Raw genomic sequence first — 23,069 nt, forward strand, 5'->3', positions numbered from 1 at the left:
ACAATGTGAAATTTATAAACATACGGACAACAGGCTCGTCTGCGGCAATCTCTTGTCGTCAATAAACAACGTTTAGGGAGCTCTATAGAATTCAATAAGAGGACCCTGCACGTCATTTCTTGACGCGAGGGGGGTGAAGCAGAGGGAACCTGACCATGCGTCACACATTTGACGAGTTGGGAGTGGGAACGTGTTGATTTGCTTGTTTTTCATAAACAGAAAGATGGATCCACTGTGCCTGATTTGAATTTTTTTTTCCCAAATGATTTAATGGCAGCATGGACAAAAGTTTTATATGTCTGTGTGTGTAGTTATGTACCCCACAAAAACTAAATACACAGATGACTGTATATAGCAGTACTGTTATAGTTTAATATCATTTCTGTACAACAGCTTAAGCAAAAACAGCTTAAAGTTTAAAACCACGCCTTTACCTCACTGTGGAAACTCTGATCAAAGCTAAAATATTTCTGGAGCACCTCCGAGAACTTTTATCAACAATTTTCTGAATCGGCTGAATTCCATTCCAACCATTCCAAGCATACATACATTACACAAACATCAACTTTAGGAGACAAGTGAGAACAGGTAGCTTAACCCTTTAAGCTCTACCATAGAACCAAGTCCTCCAGAGCTTATAATATATTTTTACATGCTGTAGTGCCATTTTTGGGAGCATTTCAAATTGATATACATCAATACAACCATAATAGCCCAAATTTTAATAATATGTATGCATTAAGTGCATAGTAAGTGCAATAAACTACAAAAAAATGAAAATCTTTTTTTTTAACATATATTTCTAGTTAGAGAAATTTAAGAGGCTTAGCCCTCAAAAACTGTAAATACAAAAAAGTTGCACAAAATAATGCAAATAAGTGAGGTGAGGGTGAAAGATGTGTCTGCCCGCGCAAGAGCCAAAGAAGAGCTTTGTTTTCTCTTTTAACAGTTTATCTTAGGAACTTTAGGACCAGAATGTGATGTGTGATAGCGTTTTTATATAGCTCTGTTAAATAACATGTTGTTACTCTCGATGGTTCAAAACTTTTCAGATATGCTTTAAACTGAAACTATGCTGCATACAGTTACCAGTTTTTCTAGTCTGAACTTCCATGAAGAAAGTTTCCTTTGCTGAAAACACCTAGCATCATTCGGGTAACTGAATAAATAAATAAAAATGATTAATATGATAATAACTTTAATATTGGCCATATTATGTTTACATTGCCAAAGTGAGATGACTTTAGTCTCATGAACAACCTCAGCTAATTGTTATTCACTAGCTAATCCAAAATGACTGTTCAGAACAGAAATGAAGCCCAACAATCATGAAGCCAATCCCACCTCCTTACAGGGTTTACCTGTGTGTTTTGTGTTTAGTGTCCAGCTGTGCAGTGGAGCTTGTTGTTGGTGTGTGAAGAAACTGTAAGTTTGCTTTGTTTCCTCCTTTAACAGTTTGTCTTTAGGAACTTTACTGTTTGTTCAGCTCATGTTTGATTTCTTCACACATTAAACTGTGTGTGTTTGTATTTCTGGTCTCTCCGTTAAAGTCAGTCTGAACTATTTTCTGACGAGGCTGATTTTGCTCGGCATTTTCTGTTGGTATGTGACACACTGAATGCAGCCTGATCTTTACTGAGATCTGGGTAAATGAATATTTTGTTTAGATCTGTGTTAGAGATGGATTCAACATGTCAGTCTAGAAAATACTGCAACACAAACTGATGGTTCTGCTCCAACTGTTCACATTGAAACAAAGAGAGGAAGATAAAATAGGTTTCAGGTTTCTCAGACTGAACAAAAGTCTGTTCAGAAATCAGAACATTTAAAGTTGCTTCAGTCACAATTTTCATATTTTTGGCTTCTTTTCTTGATGAGAAAAAATAGAAATTATTATATATATATATATATATATATATATATATATATAGCTTTGGTCAAAGAAAAGAAAAAAAAAATGAACCATATGTAGATATTGTACTGAGGTAAACTGTTTTTTCTCACTGCAGTGAATATGAACCCCACCCCCGCCTCTCCTGATCGTTTAATATATTTGCTTGTTTTTCATCAACAGAAAGATGGATCCACTGTGCCTGATTTGATTTTTTTTTCCCAAATGATTTAATGGCAGCATGGACAAAAGTTTTATATGTCTGTGTGTGTAGTTATGTACCCCACAAAAACTAAATACACAGATGACTGTATATAGCAGTACTGTTAGAGTGTAATATAATTTCTGTACAACAGCTTAAGCAAAAACAGCTTAAAGTTTAAAACCACGTCTTTACCTCACTGTGGAAACTCTGATCAAAGCTAAAATATTTCTGGAGCACCTCCGAGAACTTTTATCAACAATTTTCTGAATTGGCTGAATTCCATTCCAACCATTCCAAGCATACATACATTACACAAACATCAACTTTAGGAGACAAGTGAGAACAGGTAGCTTAACCCTTTAAGCTCTACCATAGAACCAAGTCCTCCAGAGCTTATAATATATTTTTACATGCTGTAGTGCCATTTTTGGGAGCATTTCAAGTTGATATACATCAATACAACCATAATAGCCCAAATTTTAATAATATGTATGCATTAAGTGCATAGTAAGTGCAATAAACTACAAAAAAATGAAAATCGTTTTTTTAAACATATGTTTCTAGTTAGAGAAATTTAAGAGGCTTAGCCCTCAAAACTGTAAATACAAAAAGTTGCACAAAATAGTTTCCCACCAAAGGAAATCTGAGTGTCTTCATAGTTTTATTTTTGAAATAACCCAATTTTTATATACTAAAGGAAAAACAAAACTAAATATTACAAAGCAAATTTGCCAAAAACAAAAAACAGCATGTGCATCAAAATAAACTATTTCCAACAGTACAATTTTAGTTCTAAGCATCCCAGAAACGATATAGAAAGTCATAAAGTTAAACATTGCTTTCAAAACCACCAGTATAGGCATATGAGGCCCTGAAGGTAAAAACTACATGTCCAGGAAAGTGGCGTCACTTCTGGTTTCGGGCAGGTAATGGCGGACATGCGATAGTTTGTGCTATGATCTATTCCAACGTAGGAAGTCTTATGAACAGCTGATTGGAGCTGTTCATAAGCTGGTTTCTGGAATATTATGTTTTGTTCCTGCAAGTGGTTTTATGCAATTTTGCAAAGCTATATGTGGAAGGAAACTGTGACCTAGCACAAGCTGATGACATAAGATGTAAGTCCAACTCCTCCAGTTTCATAAGCAAAAACAATTATTGCGCTAGCTTACGTGGTTGCAGTTTGTAACAACCCTTTTGGGTTATAGCACCATTAGGGGGGGTTGCCCTACTTTTGTAGTAGTTGTGGGAGTCTCCTAGTGGGTTGTTGTTGTTAGCGGCAGCCATTTTCATGCTGCTCATCTTCTTTCTCTCTGAGAAACCTTACTGTTGTAACGGCCTGGCGCCGGCGACTACCGATCCCCGCACATGTATGTACGGACAGAGTAGAGCCGTGGAGACCTGGCTTGTATGGTCTTATGTTGCTGACGGCAAATAAAGGTCTGTTATTGGATTTAACCGACTGGCTTCGGGTATTTTCAGCTAACCTCCACACCACATGCCTGCCGGCCTGCTAGCCGCTCCCGCCTCGCCAGACTGCTGTTACAAAGTGGCGCCCGAACATTGTTCTCTGGATCTTCATCTTCATCCGGACCGACAGACGGTTGGCTCGGATATTTTTCCCGTGTTTTTCAACGATCGGCACTTCGGCTGAGGTGGCGTGTTTTTTTTTCTCTTCGTCTGGCTGTATTGGCCGGGCCGATAGGACCCCGTGAAGGAGCCGACTCCCCGCGATTTCAACGATATTTGCAGGCTCAGGAGAGCGCCGACCCGTCGCTTGACACGCTCGCCTGCCGAGGGAGAGTACTCAGTGAGTAACTGTACGGTCCGTCGGACCGCTAACGCCGTGCTATTGGACCGTTACGACATCGGCGGTGCTAAAGCTAAGGCTAACGCTAAAGTGACTTTGACTCAGTGTTCATTCAGAGGGACGTATTGTTTTGTGTGAAGCATCGAAGCATCAAAGTGTGCACGGACGCTCTCTGACTGATATTAACGCTTAAGTACTGTGTGTGACCGCTCTTTTCACTTCGCCATAACTTTTGTGGGAGAGAGTTGTGTCCACACTTAAAATGGCGTCCCACGCGGACACGGGAATGAGGAAGAGGCGGCGACCCGGATGCCGAGGCGCATGGCCTGACAAAGTACATCATCCTCCTCTACACCTCTTGACCTCAACCTTGAAGTGGGAAACTTGCAAGGAGAGGTCGAGAAGCCACGAGTTTGCTTGCAGGATTCACTGGAGCTACAAGGGAGCCTGATGGGCGTTTGGATCATGGAGCTAGGGGAGAGACGGAGAGCGGCCATCTTTCCAACAAACCCCGCCAGTGCCCGTAATGACCGCTGGTTGGACGGGTACCAGGTGGACTAACCGTTATCATACGGACAGACTCAATGTTGACTGAGGGTTGGTTTCATGCAAGATGTATGTAATGTGATTGTTCTGTTCATAAGGGATGATTACTTGTTCTGTTCCACTGAACCCTCGTCACCGCAGCCCATGAGAGGCTTTTGGTTTGCTTTTCTATTGTACTGAATTAAGCGACGGGATGTGTTTTATTTTTGTCTGTTTTTCCCTTGTCTAGGACCATCTCCAGAGGATGACTAGCCAGTAACACTGCATATTCTGTATTGTTTGCTTCAATCACTCATTTTGTTTATTGACTGTACCGAGGCTGGATGGGTGTGTAGTATTTCCTCCATAGCCTGCTTACTACCTTAAGTAGCTATGTATAGTGAAATGGGGTAGCGGGAGGAGGGTTACCTGGGTCCGGCTGAGGACAGCCTTCTAATTGCCGGCGAGCACTAATTTTGTTTATTGATTGTATTGACTGTACCAATGCTGTATGACAATTCCTCCACGGCCTGCTTACTACCTAAAGTAGCTTTGTAGAGTGAAAGGGGGTAGCGGGAGGAGGGTTACCTGGGTCCGGCTGAGGACAGCCTTCTAATTGCTGGGGGTGATGTAACAACCCTTTTGGGTTATAGCACCATTAGGGGGTTGCCCTACTTTTGTAGTAGTTGTGGGAGTCTCCTAGTGGGTTGTTGTTGTTAGCGGCAGCCATTTTCATGCTGCTCATCTTCTTTCTCTCTGAGAAACCTTACTGTTGTAACGGCCTGGCGCGGCGACTACCGATCCCGCACATGTATATACGGACAGAGTAGAGCCGTGGAGACCTGGCTTGTATGGTCTTATGTTGCTGACGGCAAATAAAGGTCTGTTATTGGATTTAACCGACTGGCTTCGGGTATTTTCAGCTAACCTCCACACCACATGCCTGCCGGCCTGCTAGCCGCTCCCGCCTCGCCAGACTGCTGTTACAAGTTCTACTGGGATTTAAAAAATTTACGCAAAAGCGGAGTGTGTCCGCTTCGACCGTCTTAAAGGATTAAACAAAACACAAAGTAGTTAATGACACACCCATGGTAAATTCACAGACACAGAAAATTTTAAACTAAAAGGTTAAATTTGCAGAGTTCACATAGTCATGTGACCCAAGTTTCCTCCTGTGGTCTCCTTCTGCTCCTGCAATAGAGACACACACAGAGATACATCCACACATTTGTCAGGTGGGGTTAACTTCACACAATGGTCTTAAGTCAGTCCGTCTTGTCAGCTTTTGTCAGTCAGTTTTCCACTCATTTTTATTTGCTGACAGTAGAACCTCTCATGACGCAATAAGTTTCTACTGCCAGCAATGACGTCATTTCAAAAGAACGCTCTTCTCTGACTCTTCTTTCTGCTAACATTCTTACTCTTTCTACTACTTTTCACGGTGTTGTTCTAGAGTAGTTGCAGTGGATTGAGCTGTGGTTTCATCCTCAGGTTTCACAACTACTGCTTATAATATTGCTCTTTTAACATTCTGTGCTTCTCTTCTCTTTTGAACCTGCTCCAGCCACTACAGCCACCAACTTAGCGACCGCTAACTGCTATTCCTTCCTCTGCTTAGCTGTTCCTGTTTTACCTGCTGCACTTACAGCTATTCTTTCTACCAGCATTTTACATTGAACTTCCACTAATGTCCCTTCAAATCCATATTTCTTACGCCAACAATCTACATACTACGTGCTGCCCGGTGAAAATTTCTCCATAAATTTTACATCCCCTTCTAAGGCAGCCTTACACATTTTATTCTCACACAAGACAACAATCAGCCACACTCACGCAGACCACGTCTGGCCCGCACACACACAACATAGGCCTATCGCTTGCGTCTACACGCACAGCTAGCGCTCTCTGTTGAAAACTCTCAAACGCCCCAAATGGGGGAGATTCCGAACACTCCTCACGGCGGAGCTACCGAACCTAGGTTGTCTCCACGCCCTACACGGCGGAGAAGCCTGCGTCTCTCTCACGCAGCTAGCGCGCTCCCGTTCCTGCGGTCAACGCAGGGTCACGTAGCCGCTCTCTAAGGCCTTCTGTACTTACTGTTCGTGTTGTTTCTGTTCATGGGAAGAGTCTCTGTATCCCGTCAATCGCCATCCATCCCGAGGGGAGTTCGGACACAAACTTTCCGGCCTAGTGACAAGCAAGGCACTAGGGCTTTCCGTCAATCATCCCAGACGTTGCGGTGGCGTCCTCTCCCTCTCCTCGCGGTGGATGCGATGTGTTAGGCTCCGGCTCGGAGGACCAAATAAATGTTGGGTCTAAACTCAGACCCCGCTGTATCCAGGACTTATTCCCATGAAAGAAAAACACGGCAACAGTGTTCGATCGATTACTTGCGCAAGGGAGACCTCTCATCTGTGTCCAGCACGACAATGACCCCGATGATGGCCTCCTCTCGCTGGCTTTTATTGAGAGACAGTTCACACAAAACAGAGCAAAGCAATGCCCACATGCTTCTAAGGTATTGTATGTATATGTGTGAACTTCTATATGTAAGTAGGAGTGTGTGTGTGTGTGTGTGTGTATGTGTGTGTGTGTGTGTGTGTGTGTGTGAAAGACCTCCTGCTGACCAAAGGGTCGTAACCGCAGGAAGCTTACATCAAAAGAAGTAGATCCTCCAGATAGGATGTATCTGCAATAAAACATTACAGCCCCCCCTACCCAGAACCCCGAGAATCTGGGGGAAGGACAGTGGAATCCCTTTCATCAGAGTTGGCAAGCATAAAAATGACAAACATTTAACAATCCACTCTAACAGTGTTTTACAGCTCTGTTAAATAACATGTTGTTACTCTTGATGGTTCAACAAGATCAGACATGCTTTAAACTGAAACTATGCTGCATACAGTTACCAGTTTTTCTAGTTTGAACTTCCATGAAGAAAGTTTCCTTTGCTGAAAACAACAAGCATCATTCAAGGCAGCTTTGTTTCTCAAAAATATGAGCTTCTTGTGTTCTTCTTTGTGTTCTACTAAATATGTTATGTTATGTTCTCAGTCCTTCTCTATCAAACGTGTGGTTCGTCATTTTACACCACAGTTTTTGCTTTGCTGTGCCTTAAACAGTGACTGACGTGTGGCAGACGTGGTAAGGGAGTTTTGTGCATTCTCAACCCAGGGTAAGTGCTGTGACCAGGAGGCAGGGTTCTGGGTAGCCACACAGTGGAGTGCCACCCCTAACTCCTGATTCACCGATTTGGTCTGTCCAATAGTTTGCAGATGATACCCCGAGCTGAGAAACACCTTGGCTCCTAAAGAAGAATAGAAAGCTTTTTTATATTTAAGAGATGAACTGGGGTCCCCGGTCTGGCATTCCTACAATCTCAGTAGGAATGCCATGAATCCTAAAAACATGATCAGTCAGTATCTTAGCCGTCTCAGCAGCCAACAGTAAGTAAGTAAGTAAGTAAACTTTATTTATTAAGCGCTTTTCACAGACAGACAGTCACAAAGCGCTGTACACAAATATTAAAATAAACAATAAAATCAATAGACATTATACACAACGTAAAAGATCAAATGTAAATAGTGTAAAAAATATAAAATATGTAGATCAACAAAAGGCTTGTTTGAACAGAAAAGTTTTTAACTGTTTTTTAAAAGAATCCACAGAGTCAAGCAAATGTAATTCTAGTGGTAAACTGTTCCACAGCCTTGGTGCAACAGACTGAAAGGCTCCACCCCCTTTTTTCTTCAGTCTTCAGAACCAGTAAGAGACTCTGAGTCTGTGAGCGGAGATGACGAGCAGCAGTGTATTTTATAAGAAGCTTGGATAAATAATCTGGGGCCTGGCAATTTAGTGCTCTGTATGTTAAAACAAGAATTTTAAAGCAAATTCTAAACTCTATTGGGAGCCAATGTAAAGAATATAAGATGGGAGTGATGTGAACACGCTTGGTAGAACGAGTTAATAGTCTGGCTGCTGCGTTTTGTATGACGTGGAGGCGAGAGAGAGATGATTTATCCAAGCTAGTAAACAGGGAATTATAATAATCTAAGCGTGATGACACAAATGCATGAATTAGTTTTTGCAGTTCAGCTGAGGAAACCATATGTCGCAGTTTAGAGATTTTTCTTAAATGATAGAAACAGGAACGAGACAAAGATTTTACATGAGAGTCGAGGCCCAGAGAAGAGTCAAATATTCCTCCGAGATTGCGAATATTTGACTTGACAGAAGGACAGAAAGAGGCAAGAACCTGACTGATTTTAGAATGTAGCTCAGGAGGAGCTATGATCATGGTCTCGGTTTTGTTAGCATTTAGAACAAGGTAGTTGCTTGAAATCCAATCAGAAACCTCGGTTAAGCACTGGACTAGGGTGGACAGCCTATCCATCCGATGAGGCTTAAAGGACATATGAAGCTGAATGTCATCAGCATAAAAATGATAAGACAGGTCGGTAAAAGAGTGAATGATACCAGCTAAAGGAAGCATATAAGAAGAAAATAGTAATGGACCTAAAACTGAACCCTGTGGGACACCACAGGTCAGGGCCGCAATGTCAGAGGTGAACCTGTCAGTCCTAACAGAAAAGTTCCTGTCTGATAAGTAGGAAGAAAACCAGTCTAGGGCAGAGCCAGATACACCAGCCAAAACCTTGAGCCTGTTAAGTAGGATTTTGTGGTCGATGGTGTCAAAGGCTGCACTAAGATCAAGCAAAATGATCACAGAACAATTCCATGCATCAGATGCCATTAATAGATCATAATAATCAGATGTTAAGAGAGCGGTCTCTACAATCTCGGAGCTTATGCAGAGGTACAAAACGAGTTGCTTTGGATAATCTGTCCACAACAGAGAACATAACAGTTTAATGGTTGTATGGTGGGAGACCATTAAGTAGAATGATGTGTGACCACGGCCGGTGAGGTGTAGCAAGGGGCTGCAAAAGCCCTGCCAGCCGAGTGGTGTTGCTTTTGCTTCAAGCCCAGATGGTGCAGGCTGAAACATACTCCCTCACATCCTTATCCATAGTGTGCAACCAGAATTAAAGTTTGAGCAGCAACACACTTGAATCACCCCTAGATGGAAGGAAAAACATGCTGTGTGCCCCAGTGTATAACAACTGCATGAGCACCTGCAGGCAAGTAGCATCGCTCAGGGGTCTGGTCCCTAGGTCAGGGTCTCCCAGGAGATCTTACTGAATGGTCTCCTTCAAGTAAGGCTCCCAATCGAACAAGTGGCTGGCAACATGGAGTGGGTCGATCAGAACCCGGTGAAAACTGCTGGGAGAGGGCATCAGGCTTGACATTCCTAGATCTGGGCTGATGAGAGATATTGAAACGGAAACGATTAACGAATAATGACCAGCGAACTTGGCGAGAAATTAACCTTTGGCGGTAGACCATGTTCTTGTGGTCTGTGCAAATGACAAATAGGTGTTCTGCTCCTTCCAACAGATGGAGCAACCTCTAAAGCCAGTTTGATCGCCAGCAGCTCCCAATCCCTGAAGTCATAGTTTCACTCTGCAGGAGAGGAGGAAAAAGACAGCAGGGTGGGATATTACCATTACAGGGCTCTAGACTTACTTTTGGCCGTGGTTGCACTGGTGTGCCTAACTTTTTTTCTTAGGTGCACCCAAATTTTTTCAACCACAGCGCTTAACACTGCAGCTTTACATTCTCACTTTAAAAAAAGAAATTGTGGTTCATACAGACAATATTGATTTGTAAATGATTAACTAACAATCTTGTCAACAGAAAGTTCTTTATTTGCACGTTTCTCCAAGAAAGATAAGTCAGCATAAGGCACATTAAAGAAAACAAAACACTGCATGACTGATAGCCTTGAGTTTGAAATCTGCTTCGTAAGCAAGTCTCTTAACAGGTGCCATTTTGGGCTCCTTATACACAATATGGCAATATTATTCCAGAGCAGATTCAGAAACCTATTGTCGTGGAATTTTCTGATAAAGTAAAGTCTGCAACACAGAAAGAGCTATTCATTACTCCATGCATACAGGAGAGTGAACACACAAATCAAAACTTCACAGGTCTAAGTTATAAGCGCTCTGCCCTTGGGATGTCTCAACTCCTCTTTTATATACCCCCCCCCCCCCCTCACACACACACACACACAACTCTCTGTATCTTTTAATTATAACAGGTTTCTATCCCATGGGCTGTGGCTGGGCAGAGAGCAACTCACACAATATTTTCCCAGGAAGCTCCTGGCACTGGCCCTGAGTCTCATCCTTCTTAGAAAAACAGCAGATAACATAGTGAAACATCATTACACCTAGCTAAGCAGTTTTTTTTTGTTACAAGGTCATACTGTCAGAGCATGCAAAGGTTGTACAAAATCATACAGTGAAGTTCTAACCACCTAAATCTAAATGTGAGGATCAACTAGAATTTTCCCATTACACTGTCAAACTGGTCCCAGCATAACTCTTGATAAAACTAATTTGAGTGTTCACATTTTTCTGGAGTCTTTTGATTTTATTTTCTTTGTTTGTTTTGTTTTATATAAGTTATGTTTTCTGATGTGATGTGTAGAGACTTCAGTTTAAGCTGATATATAAAGACTGAAAGACTTTTCTGTTGATTTTTTTTTTTTTTTTGATATCATGAATTTCGCTTGAATTTTTATGTTAACAGCAGTATTGCAGCTGAAGTTACTTTAAATAAAATATATAGGACCACTAGATGTCAATGTTAAGTGTGTCACACTTAGTTATACATAATTCTGGTTTAATGATCCTTTGCTTTTTGGGTCAGGTCTTCTCACATAAGGTCTTTTTTCATTCTTTATCATTCAGAATGTGATGTTATTATCATCACAGAAGAATCCATTCAGAAAATTCAGTCCTAAGTACTCCTAATTAATCCAGATTAAAATGAAATTTGCTGTGAAATAGAGTAAATAAGTACAAAGTAGATTAGACTGATTCACTTTCTTTCATGTTCAGAAAACTGTTCCAGAGCTGTTGCTGGACATGCTGGATAATTTGGGAGAAGAGGAGCTGGAACGTTTCCACTGGCACCTGCAGAATGGACCTGGAGGTGATTTCATGACCATCAAAAGAGCCATCTGGAGAAAGAAAGCAGAACGAGAACAAAGGATCTTATGGTGGAGACATAGTCTTGGGACTAATGCGTTATTAAGTTACGCGTTACAGAAACTATGTTAATTGAATTCAATTCAATTCAATTTTATTTATATAGCGCCAAATCACAACAAAAGTCGCCTCAAGGCGCTTTATATTGTACAGTAGATCGCACAATGATAAATACAGAGAAAAACCCAACAATCATATCATATGACCCCTATGAGCAAGCACTTTGGCGACAGTGGGAAGGAAAAACTCCCTTTAACAGGAAGAAACCTCCGGCAGAACCAGGCTCAGGGAGGGCGGGGCCATCTGCTGTGATTGGTTGGGGTGAAAGAAGGAAAACAGGATAAAGACATGCTGTGGAAGAGAGACAGAGATTAATAACAGACATGATTCGATGCCGAGATGTCTATTAACACATAGTGAGTGAGAAAGGTTACTGGAAAGGAAAACTCAATGCATCATGGGAATCCCCGGCAGCCTACGTCTATTGCAGCATAACTAAGGGAGGATTCAGGGTCACCTGGTCCAGCCCTAACTATATGCTTTAGCAAAAAGGAAAGTTTTAAGCCTAATCTTAAAAGTAGAGATAGTGTCTGTCTCCTGAATCCAAACTGGAAGCTGGTTCCACAGAAGAGGGCCTTAAAACTGAAGGCTCTCCTCCCATTCTACTTTTAAATACTCTAGGAACAACAAGTTGGCCTGCAGAGCGAGAGCAAAGTGCTCTAATAGGGTGATATGGCACTACAAGGTCATTAAGATAAGATGGGGCCTGATTATTTAAGACCTTGTATGTGAGGAGCAGGATTTTGAATTCTGGATTTAACAGGAAGCCAATGAAGGGAAGCCAAAACAGGAGAAATATGTTCTCTCTTTCTAGTCCCTGTCAGTACTCTTGCTGCAGCATTTTGAATTAGCTGAAGACTTTTCAGTGAGTTTTTAGGACATCCTGATAATAACGCATTACAGTAGTCCAGCCTGGAAGTAATAAATGCATGAATTAGTTTTTCAGCGTCACTCTGAGACAGGATATTTCTAATTTTAGAGATGGTGCACAATTGGAAGAAAGCAGTCTTACATATTTGTTTAATATGTGCATTGAAGGACATGTCCTGGTCAAAAATGACTCCAAGGTTCCTCACAGTGTTACTGGAGGCCAAGGTAATGCCATTCAGAATAAGAATCTGGTTAGATACCATATTTCTAAGATTTTCAGGGCCGAGTACAATAACCTCAGTTTGATCTGAATTAAGAAGCAGGAAGTTAGCAGCCATCCAGGTCTTTATGTCTTTAAGACATTCCTGCAGTTTAACTAATTGGTGTGTGTTACCTGGCTTCATGGACAGATAGAGCTGCGTGTCATCTGCATAGCAGTGAAAATTTATGCTATGTCTTCTAATGATGTTTCCTAGGGGAAGCATGTATAATGTAAACAGAATTGGTCCTAGCACTGAACCCTGTGGAACACCATAATTGACCTTAGTGTGTGAAGAGGACTCTCCATTTACATGTACAAATTGGAGTCTATTAGATAGATATGATACAAACCACTGCAGTGCAGTACCTGTAATACCTACAGCATGTTCTAATCGCTCTAATAGGATATTATGGTCAACAGTATCAAACGCTGCACTAAGGTCTAGCAGGACAAGCACAGAGATGAGTCCACTGTCAGAGGCCATAAGAAGATCATTTGTAACCTTCACTAAAGCTGTTTCTGTGCTGTGATGAGCTCTGAAACCTGACTGAAACTCTTCAAATAAACCATTCCTCTGCAGATGATCTGTTAGCTGTTTGACAACTACTCTTTCAAGGATTTTTGATATAAAAGGAAGGTTGGAAATTGGCCTGTAATTAGCTAAGACAGCTGGGTCTAGAGATGGCTTTTTAAGTAAAGGTTTAACTACAGCCAGCTTGAAGGCCTGTGGTACATAGCCGATTATTAGAGATAGATTGATCATATTTAAGATTGAAGCATTAATTAATGGCAGGACTTCTTTGAGCAGTTTTGTAGGAATGGGGTCTAAAAGACACGTTGATGGTTTGGAGGAATTAATTATTGAAGTTAACTCAGAAAGATCAATTGGAGAAAAAGAGTCTAACTTAACATTGATGGTACTAAAAGTAGCTGTAGACGATATTACATCTGTGGGATGATTATTGGTAATTTTTTCTATAATGATAAAAATTTTATTTGTGAAGAAGTTCATGAAGTCATTACTAGTTAACGTTAAAGGGATGGTTGGCTCAACAGTGCTCTGACTTTTGTCAGCCTGGCTACAGTGCTGAAGAGAAACCTGGGGTTGTTCTTATTTTCTTCAATCAGTGACGAATAGTAAGATGTTCTGGCTTTATGGAGGGCTTTCTTATAAAGCAGCAAACTATTTCTCCAGGCTAATTGATGATCCTCTAAATTTGTGACACGCCATTTCCTCTCCAGCTTAGGAGTTATCTGCTTTAGGCTACGTGTTTGAGAATTATACCACGGAGTCAGGTACTTCTGATTTGAGACCTTAGTTTTCACAGGAGCTACAGTATCCAGAGTCGTGCGTAGTGAGGAGGTAAAATTATTAACAAGATAATCAACCTCTGTTGGAGTAGTGTTCAGATAGCTGCCCTGCTCTATGTTGGTACAGGGCATTGAAGATGATAACAGTGGGTGGATTATATTCTTACACTTAGTTACAGCACTTTCAGAAAGACATCTACTTTGATAAAGTCTACTCTCCATTGCTGTGTAATCAATTATTGTAAATGTAAATGTTATCAGGAAATGATCAGACAGCAGAGGGTTTTCAGGAAACACTGTTAAATGTTCAGTTTCTATGCCATATGTTAAAACAAGATCTAGAGTGTGATTAAAGTGGTGGGTGGGTTCTTTTACATTTTGAGAGAAGCCAATTGAGTCTAATAACAGATTAAATGCCATGTTGAGGCTGTCATTTTAGCATCTACATGGATGTTAAAATCACCCACAATAATTATTTTATCTGAGCTGAGCACTAAATCAGATAAAAGTCTGAGAAATCAGAGAGAAACTCTGTGTAAGGCCCAGGTGGACGATATATGATAACAAGTAAGACTGGTTTCTGAGTTTTACAGCTGGGGTGGACGAGGCTAAGCATCAGGCTTTCAAATGAATTAAAAGTCTGTCTTGGTCTTTCGTTAATTAATAGGCTGGTGTGAAAATTGCTGCCACACGCCCCTCCCCTGCCTGTGCTTCGAGGTTTCTGGTAGTTAGAATGACTCGGGGTGTTGATTCATTTAAACTAACATAATCATCCCTGCTGCAACCAGGTTTCTGTAAGGCAGAGTAAATCGATTTGTTGATCAATTATTAAGTCATGTACTAACAGAGACTTGGAGAGAGAGACCTAATATTTAACAATCCACATTTCACTGTTTTACTCTTTGGTTCAGATGTGGATACTGTATTGTTCTTTCTTTTGATTTTTATGTTTAAGTTTTTATTGCTGGTTTTTGGTTTGTTTTTTGTCTGTTTGGGAGCTGACACAGTCTCAATGGAGATGGGTTTTGGGGGTAGCAGGAGGAGAGAAGCTGCAGAGAGGCGTGTAAGACTGCAACTCTGCTTCCTGGTCCCAACTCTGGATAGTCAGATTTTGGGGGGTTAATAAATTGGTCCATATTTCTAGAAATGAGAGCTGCTCCATCCAAAGTGGGATGGATGCCGTCTCTCCTAACAAGACCAGGTTTCCTCCAGAAGGTTTGCCAATTATCTATGAAGCCCACATCGTTTCTGGGACACCACTCAGACAGCCAGCAATTTAAGGAGAACATGCTTGACTAAACATGTCACTCCTGGTCTGATTGGGAAGGGACCAGAGAAAACTACAGAGTCCGACATTGTTTTGGCAAAGTTACACACCGATTCAATATTGATTTTAGTGACCTCCGATTGGGGTAACCCGGTGTCATTACTGCCGACGTGAATTATGATTTTACTGTATTTACGTTTACCCTTAGGCAGCAGTTTTAAATTTCCTTCAATGTCGCCTGCTCTGGCCCCTGGAAGACAATTGACTATGGTTGCCGGTGTCTCTAGCTTCACGTGTCTGAGAACAGAATCACCAATTACCAGAGTTTGACCCCGGCGGGTGTGTCGCCGAGTGGGGAAAAACAGTTGAACACATGAACAGGTTGGTGGTGTACCTGGGGCTTCTGTTTAAGACCATGCTTCCTCCTCACCTTCACCCAACCGCCCTCTTTCCCCAGCTGCTTGGTGTCTGCCGGGGAACAGCTAGCGGTGCCTGCGCTATCTTCGGCTATAACTTAGATTATTACGATATTTAACGATTATTGTGGTAATCGTTACTGGGATTTAGATAGGCTAGTTATTCGTTACCCGTGTGTTGGCTATCACGGAGCTTCCACAGATTCAGTAACATTAGCAAGTGGTGTAGGCCAACAGGTGGATGAGGGAAAGGGGAGGCAAGAGGAGAGACCTGAGGCGGCCGCGGTCCGCGTGGTAGGTAAACTGAAATTCAGGTAAGAAGTTATGACCTGCAGTCTATCTGGGTCAGATATAAACCAAGTTTAGGTGGAGTTTATTTTCGTTAGTCTGACTTTTTTTGTACTGCGTGCTAGTTAGCATGACGGAGTTTCTATACAGCTGGGTGGGTGCTATGATGTTACTGATATTGAACTTTATTTTGTTCATACGATTAATTGTTAGAGTTGCCAACCGTCCGTAAAAACCGGAATCGTTCCGTATTCAGATAAAATATTATGCGTTTCGTATTGAGCTGAAAAGACCCACAGTTTGTCCCGTGCTTCAGCTAGAATGAAAAAAAAGACACAAAGCAGCTGCGTCTTCTTCTGTCATTCTCTCCCCTCCCTCTCCTGTTTCTACTTCAATCATGAAACTGATCAATGATCAGCTGATCGGCTTTTCTCTCTTGTTTATTTATCGCCCACTTTGCGCCAGAAAGAGGAAACCAGCGGGTGTCACGCTAAAAAGCAGCAGCACGTTTAAGCTTGATCAGCTGTTGTTAGAATTTATTTAATATTAATTTCTAGTATCAGCTGATGTTTGCTGGAGCCACAGCTGTAAAGCTGCTGGTCATGATGTTGGTTTGGATATGTGGTGAGAGGAAACATGAAGATGAAACCAGGAGATGTCCTTACTGAATCATCAGAGCTGAACAGGTGATGGAGAAACAGGTTTACCTTTTAGGTGACATGAATGAGTTGAAGGAAGTTATGAACTGTTTCTGAGAGACAAATAACACCAGGATCCTTTTCTATGTAGCTGGCAGCTGGTAACTGTGCAGGGGCGGGTCTAGCAAAGTCTTGCCAGGAGGCCAGGTAGGGCATTAACACGGAAAGGGATGTACTTTTCTTTCTTATTGTCATTTAAATATCTAGCTTTTAAAAATAATTATGCGAGTCTTACAACAAACGATTGATAGATTGATACATATATACCACCAAAACAGTGTACATCACTGTCACAGCAGTGTTTGTTTTCATTCAAAGTCAGTCAAAATGCCCGGGCAGATTTTTGTTCCAGTCCAGCCCGGTATGCAGCTCGTCTGCAGTCTAATGTTACCTATATGTGTGGTGCTTTGATTGTATTCAGAAGGCAGAATTTCAGAGTTCTGAGTACAATCAAAAAAAGCACACATGACGCTGTGGCGTAGGCTAGAATCATGGCGGCGGTCAGCGATGGTCCAGGCGAGGGATTTCTCTCGTGGAAATATGCACATTATTTTTCCTTTCTGTTGGTAGGTGGCACAGTGCACTTGTGGCTAGTAAGCAAGCTAGAAGACTGGCAATCTTGCTGGGTATTCAGTTATGGAAGCAACACATTAACAAGAGAATTCAGAGTAAAACCAAAGTTACTTTCCCTAGTAACTAGTTAATTTGAAAGTAACGAGTAACTTGAAGTAACTGAGTTACTTTTGATAGAATTAACTAGTAATGTAACTAAGTTACTAATTTAAAGTAACATACCCAACACTGTATACTACTGACCATGTGATGGCGATGGTGGGGTTGATTTTAAAAAAGATGAAAAAAGGTCAGTCAGAGAAAAAAAAACATTAAACACTCAATACAGCAGACATGACATGAATACATTCATAAAATAAACTGTGACAATCTTTTTTAGTCTAATATTTTAATTTTGTGTTTTCTCCTCAAATAATTTAGTACAAATGTTATATTTACATCATTTTGAAGCCACTGAGGCCAAAAGAGTGCGTTTTTGTTCTTAATTATATCATGGAGAATGTCAGGATTTGTGTCGTGGAGGCGTGGATGAGAGAAGGAGGACCCAAACGCTGGACTCACAGGTAGGTAGGTGAAGGTGGGTGTTTATTGTCGATGGAGTGAACAAACAGAACAGAAGAAGTAGGAAATGGCTGGCTTACTGGACGACTGACTGAATGAACGAATGAAGGACTGACTGACTGAAGGACTGAATGGCTGGCTGAATGAATGCAGGCGGAACCGACAACATAACATCACAATAACATCAATGACACGACCCCGAACTGGTGACACCGAGGAGCTTAAATACACAGGTTGAATGAAGACAATGATTGGAAACGGGTGAGTACAGGGCTGACCATAATCTGACTAATGACACAAGCTGACATGGGAAAAACAGGAAGTGAGGACATTGATGTGGCAACATAACCTAAACGTGACAAAGCTGAAAACACTGGGTCACCGACCCTGGAACCCTGACAGTACCCCCGCCCCTTCAAAGGCCGGCACCGACGGCCGAAAGAAGAAGGACCAGAACAGGGTGGGCAGAGGGGCCCAGGACGGAGGGACGGAGTCCAAACAGAGACAGTTCAGGTGGGCGGCCAAGACTGAGGAGCAGCTGCAGGAGGCGGCGTGGGAGACGGCGGAGACTGATGAGCAGCTGTAGAGCCAGTAGGCGCGGAAGCCCCTGGCTGAGGAGCGGCTGGGCCAGCGGGTGCGGAAACCCCTGGCCGAGGAGCGGCCGGGCCTGCAGGTGCAGAAACCCCTGGCCGGGAGCAGCCGGGCTAGCGGGTGCGGAAACCCCTGGCCGAGGCGCTGGGCCAGCGGGTGCGGAAACCCTGGCTGAGGAGCTGGGCGCTCACAGCTGGCTCTGTTTGCTGTGGCTGCAGCTCCGGGAACTGAACAGGATTGTGGATGAGTGACTGGACAAGAGACTGATCAGGAGATTGGGTAGCGGGCGACTGAACTACAGGGTGCTGAACAACAGACTGGACAGACTGGAGGACAGGCGACTGGGAGACAGGAGGCGACTGGAGAACAGGGCACTGAGCTACAGGGGCGACTGGACTGACTGGACAGGAGGCGACTGGAGAACAGGGCACTGAGCTAAAGGGGACGACTGGCCTGACTGGAGGGCAGGAGGAGACTGAACTACAGGGGACTGGAGGGCGGGATGAGGCTGAACTACAGGGGACTGGACAGGAGCAGCCTGAGCTACAGGTGACTGGACAGGAGCAGACTGAACTACAGGTGACTGGACAGGAGCAGCCTGAGCTACAGGTGACTGGACAGGAGCAGACTGAACTACAGGGGACTGGACAGGAGCAGCCTGAGCTACAGGTGACTGGACAGGAGCAGACTGAACTACAGGGGACTGGACAGGAGCAGACTGGAGAGCAGGTGAGTGAACTGAGCGGAACTGGAAGCTGAACAGCAGTAGAGTGAACTGACTGGACTGGGAGCTGAACAGCAGGAGAGGGAACTGGCTGGACTGAGAGCTGAACAGCAGGAGAGGGAACTGGCTGGACTGGGAGCTGAACAGCAGGAGAGGGAACTGGTTGGACTGGGAGCTGAACAGCAGGAGAGGGAACTGGCTGGACTGAGAGCTGAACAGCAGGAGAGTGAAATGGCTGGACTGGGAGCTGAACAGCAGGAGAGTGAACTGGCTGGACTGGGAGCTGAACAGCAGGAGAGGGAACTGGCTGGACTGGAAGCTGAACAGCAGGAGAGTGAACTGGCTGGACTGGGAGCTGAACAGCAGGAGAGTGAACTGGCTGGACTGGAAGCTGAACAGCAGGTGAGGGAACTGACTGGGCTGGAGGCTGAACAGCAGGCATGTGAACTGACTGGGCTGGAGGCTGAACAGCAGGAGAGGGAACTGGCTGGACTGGGAGCTGAACAGCAGGAGAGGGAACTGGCTGGGCTGGGAGCTGAGCAGCAGGAGAGTGAACTGGCTGGACTGGGAGCTGAACAGCAGGAGAGTGAACTGGCTGGACTGGGAGCTGAACAGCAGGAGAGTGAACTCGCTGGACTGGAAGCTGAACAGCAGGTGAGGGAACTGACTGGAGTGGCGGCTGAACAGCAGGTGAGGGAACTGACTGGGCTGGGAGCTGAGCAGCAGGAGAGTGAACTGGCTGGACTGGGAGCTGAACAGCAGGAGAGGGAACTGGCTGGACTGAGAGCTGAACAGCAGGAGAGGGAACTGGCTGGACTGGGAGCTGAACAGCAGGAGAGGGAACTGGCTGGACTGGGAGCTGAACAGCAGGAGAGGGAACTGGCTGGACTGAGAGCTGAACAGCAGGAGAGTGAAATGGCTGGACTGGGAGCTGAACAGCAGGAGAGTGAACTGGCTGGACTGGGAGCTGAACAGCAGGAGAGGGAACTGGCTGGACTGGAAGCTGAACAGCAGGAGAGTGAACTGGCTGGACTGGGAGCTGAACAGCAGGAGAGTGAACTGGCTGGACTGGAAGCTGAACAGCAGGTGAGGGAACTGACTGGGCTGGAGGCTGAACAGCAGGCGTGTGAACTGACTGGGCTGGAGGCTGAACAGCAGGAGAGGGAACTGACTGGACTGGGAGCTGAACAGCAGGAGAGGGAACTGGCTGGGCTGGGAGCTGAGCAGCAGGAGAGTGAACTGGCTGGACTGGGAGCTGAACAGCAGGAGAGTGAACTGGCTGGACTGGGAGCTGAACAGCAGGAGAGTGAACTGGCTGGACTGGAAGCTGAACAGCAGGTGAGGGAACTGGCTGGAGTGGCGGCTGAACAGCAGGTGAGGGAACTGACTGGGCTGGGAGCTGAGCAGCAGGAGAGTGAACTGGCTGGACTGGGAGCTGAACAGCAGGAGAGTGAACTGGCTGGACTGGGAGCTGAACAGCAGGAGAGTGAACTGGCTGGACTGGAAGCTGAACAGCAGGTGAGGGAACTGACTGGAGTGGCGGCTGAACAGCAGGTGAGGGAACTGACTGGAGTGGGGATGCTAAGGGATGAACAGAGGTAGGCGAAGCTGACGATGGAGCTGAGGTTGGTGTGGCTGATGGCTGAGCTATAGACTGAGCTAGTGAGGGAGATAAAGCTACAGCCTGTGCAAGTAAAGCTGGTGCCTGAGCAGGGGACACCGCAGCTAGCCTAACCAGGGATAGAGCTAGTGCGTGAAAGGCTGGCTCAGGTGGTGGATGAAGTGGTGGACTGATGGGGAAGCAGGCTAGCTCTTCTGAGCCTCCAGAGCATGAGGGCACTGGCTGGAGAGTCTCGGCTGGGCCTCTGGGATGATCAGGTTGGATTCTGGCTGCCCTCAGCCTAGGGGCTGGGACAGGCACGGGAGGTGGCTGGACACCAGTCACCCCCACCCGAGAAACAGGAGCGGGTGTGGAGGTAGACTGGGTCACAGCTGCCCTCGTCCTGGGAGCTGGAACAGGAGTGGTTGCTGGCTGGGCCATAGCCATCTGAGGTGGTGTTCTAGGGAAAGGCTGAGCCTTAGCTGTCTTCACCTGAGCAGGTGAAATGGTGGAAGAGGAAGGCTGAATCTGGGCCGCCATGCCGGCAGGAAATGGCTGAGTGATGGGTGTGGAAATAGTGGCTGGGTAGGTGATACTGGTGGGTTTATCAGGGATTGTTCTGGTCTTTATGCCACCACTAGTCTTTGACTGAACAGTCTTAGGGGGAGCAGAGCAGAAAAAATCTTCCCAGTCCACTTCATCCTCTAGGAGGGAAGTTCCCCATGAATCAGAAACGAGTCTATTATGCGTTTTAGATGAAGAATCTGATGAAGGGTGTGGAAAACAGTCAAAGGAACTCACCACCGGGAGTTGCTGAAAATAGTCCGTCTTATGTCGGCGTGAGCGCCGCTTTCTCCGGGAAGAGGAAGCGGGCGGGGTGCACAGCTGAGCCTCTGGGACTGTAGCCTCCGTTGAGCCGAGGTGGGAGGCGTAGCCGCTGTGCCGTGGTGGGGCGGAGAGGCTGGAGAGTGAGGCGAGCGAGGAGCCGAGTGGTGAGGGGGCGAGTGGCCGAAGCTTGGCCAGTGCTGCCCACTCTCCGCGGCGAATGCTCCGATGCAGTAGAGGCAGCAGGCGGAAGAACGCGGCGTCCTCGAGGCCCGCCCAGAGCCAGGCGAGTCCCTACGAAGACGTGGTCTCTCTCAGCGAAGAGCCGCTGTTTCCCCCTGAGCTCCTCGGCCCAGCGAAGGAGCGCTGCCTCCTGCGGCTCAAAAGGTTCAGAGTCCGCTGGGTCCACAACGCGGGGTCGTGTCATTCTGTCAGGATTTGTGTCGTGGAGGCGTGGATGAGAGAAGGAGGACCCAAACGCTGGACTCACAGGTAGGTAGGAGAAGGAGGGTGTTTATTGTCGATGGAGTGAACAAACAGAACAGAAGAAGTAGGAAATGGCTGGCTGGCTGGACGACTGACTGAATGAACGAATGAAGAACTGACTGACTGAAGGACTGAATGGCTGACTGAATGGCTGACTGAACGCCGGCGGAACCGACAACATAACATCACATTAACATCAATGACACGACCCCGAACTGGTGACACCGAGGAGCTTAAATACACAGGTTGAATGATGACAATGATTGGAAACGGGTGAGTACAGGGCTGACCATAATCTGACTAATGACACAAGCTGACATGGGAAAAACAGGAAGTGAGGACATTGATGTGGCAACATAACCTAAACGTGACAAAACTGAAAACACTGGGTCACCGACTCAAGAACCCTGACAGAGAAAGACTGCTGCTCAACGGAACTGTTGACTGTACAACTTTAATTCAATTCATTTCAATTCAATTTTATTTATATAGCGCCAAATCACAACAAAAGTCGCCTCAAGGCGCTTTATATTGTACAGTAGATAGCACAATAATAAATACAAAGAAAACCCAACAATCATATGACCCCCTATGAGCAAGCATTTTGGCGACAGTGGGAAGGAAAAACTCCCTTTAACAGGAAGAAACCTCCGCAGAACCAGCCTCAGGGGAGGCGGGGCCATCTGCTGCGACCGGTTGGGGTGAGAGGAGGAAAACAGGATGAAAGACATGCTGTGGAAGAGAGACAGAGATTAATAACAGGTATGATTCGATGCAGAGAGGTCTATTAACACATAGTGAGTGAGAAAGGTGAGTGGAAAGGAAAAACTCAATGCATCATGGGAATCCCGGCAGCCTACGTCTATTGCAGCATAACTAAGGGAGGATTCAGGGTCACCTGGTCCAGCCCTAACTATATGCTTTAGCAAAAGGAAAGTTTTAAGCCTAATCTTGAAAGTAGAGATAGTGTCTGTCTCCGAATTCAAAC

The 23,069-nt window shown here is 44.7% G+C and overlaps 1 pseudogene; it reads left to right on the forward strand.

The window, feature by feature from the left end:
* Positions 1 to 1,325: 1,325 nt before the first annotated feature.
* Positions 1,326 to 23,069, forward strand: part of LOC120435212 — a 91,279-nt pseudogene continuing 69,535 nt past the window's right edge.

This window comes from Oreochromis aureus, linkage group 3, assembly GCF_013358895.1.
Source record: "Oreochromis aureus strain Israel breed Guangdong linkage group 3, ZZ_aureus, whole genome shotgun sequence".
Taxonomy (NCBI): Eukaryota; Metazoa; Chordata; class Actinopteri; order Cichliformes; family Cichlidae; genus Oreochromis; species Oreochromis aureus.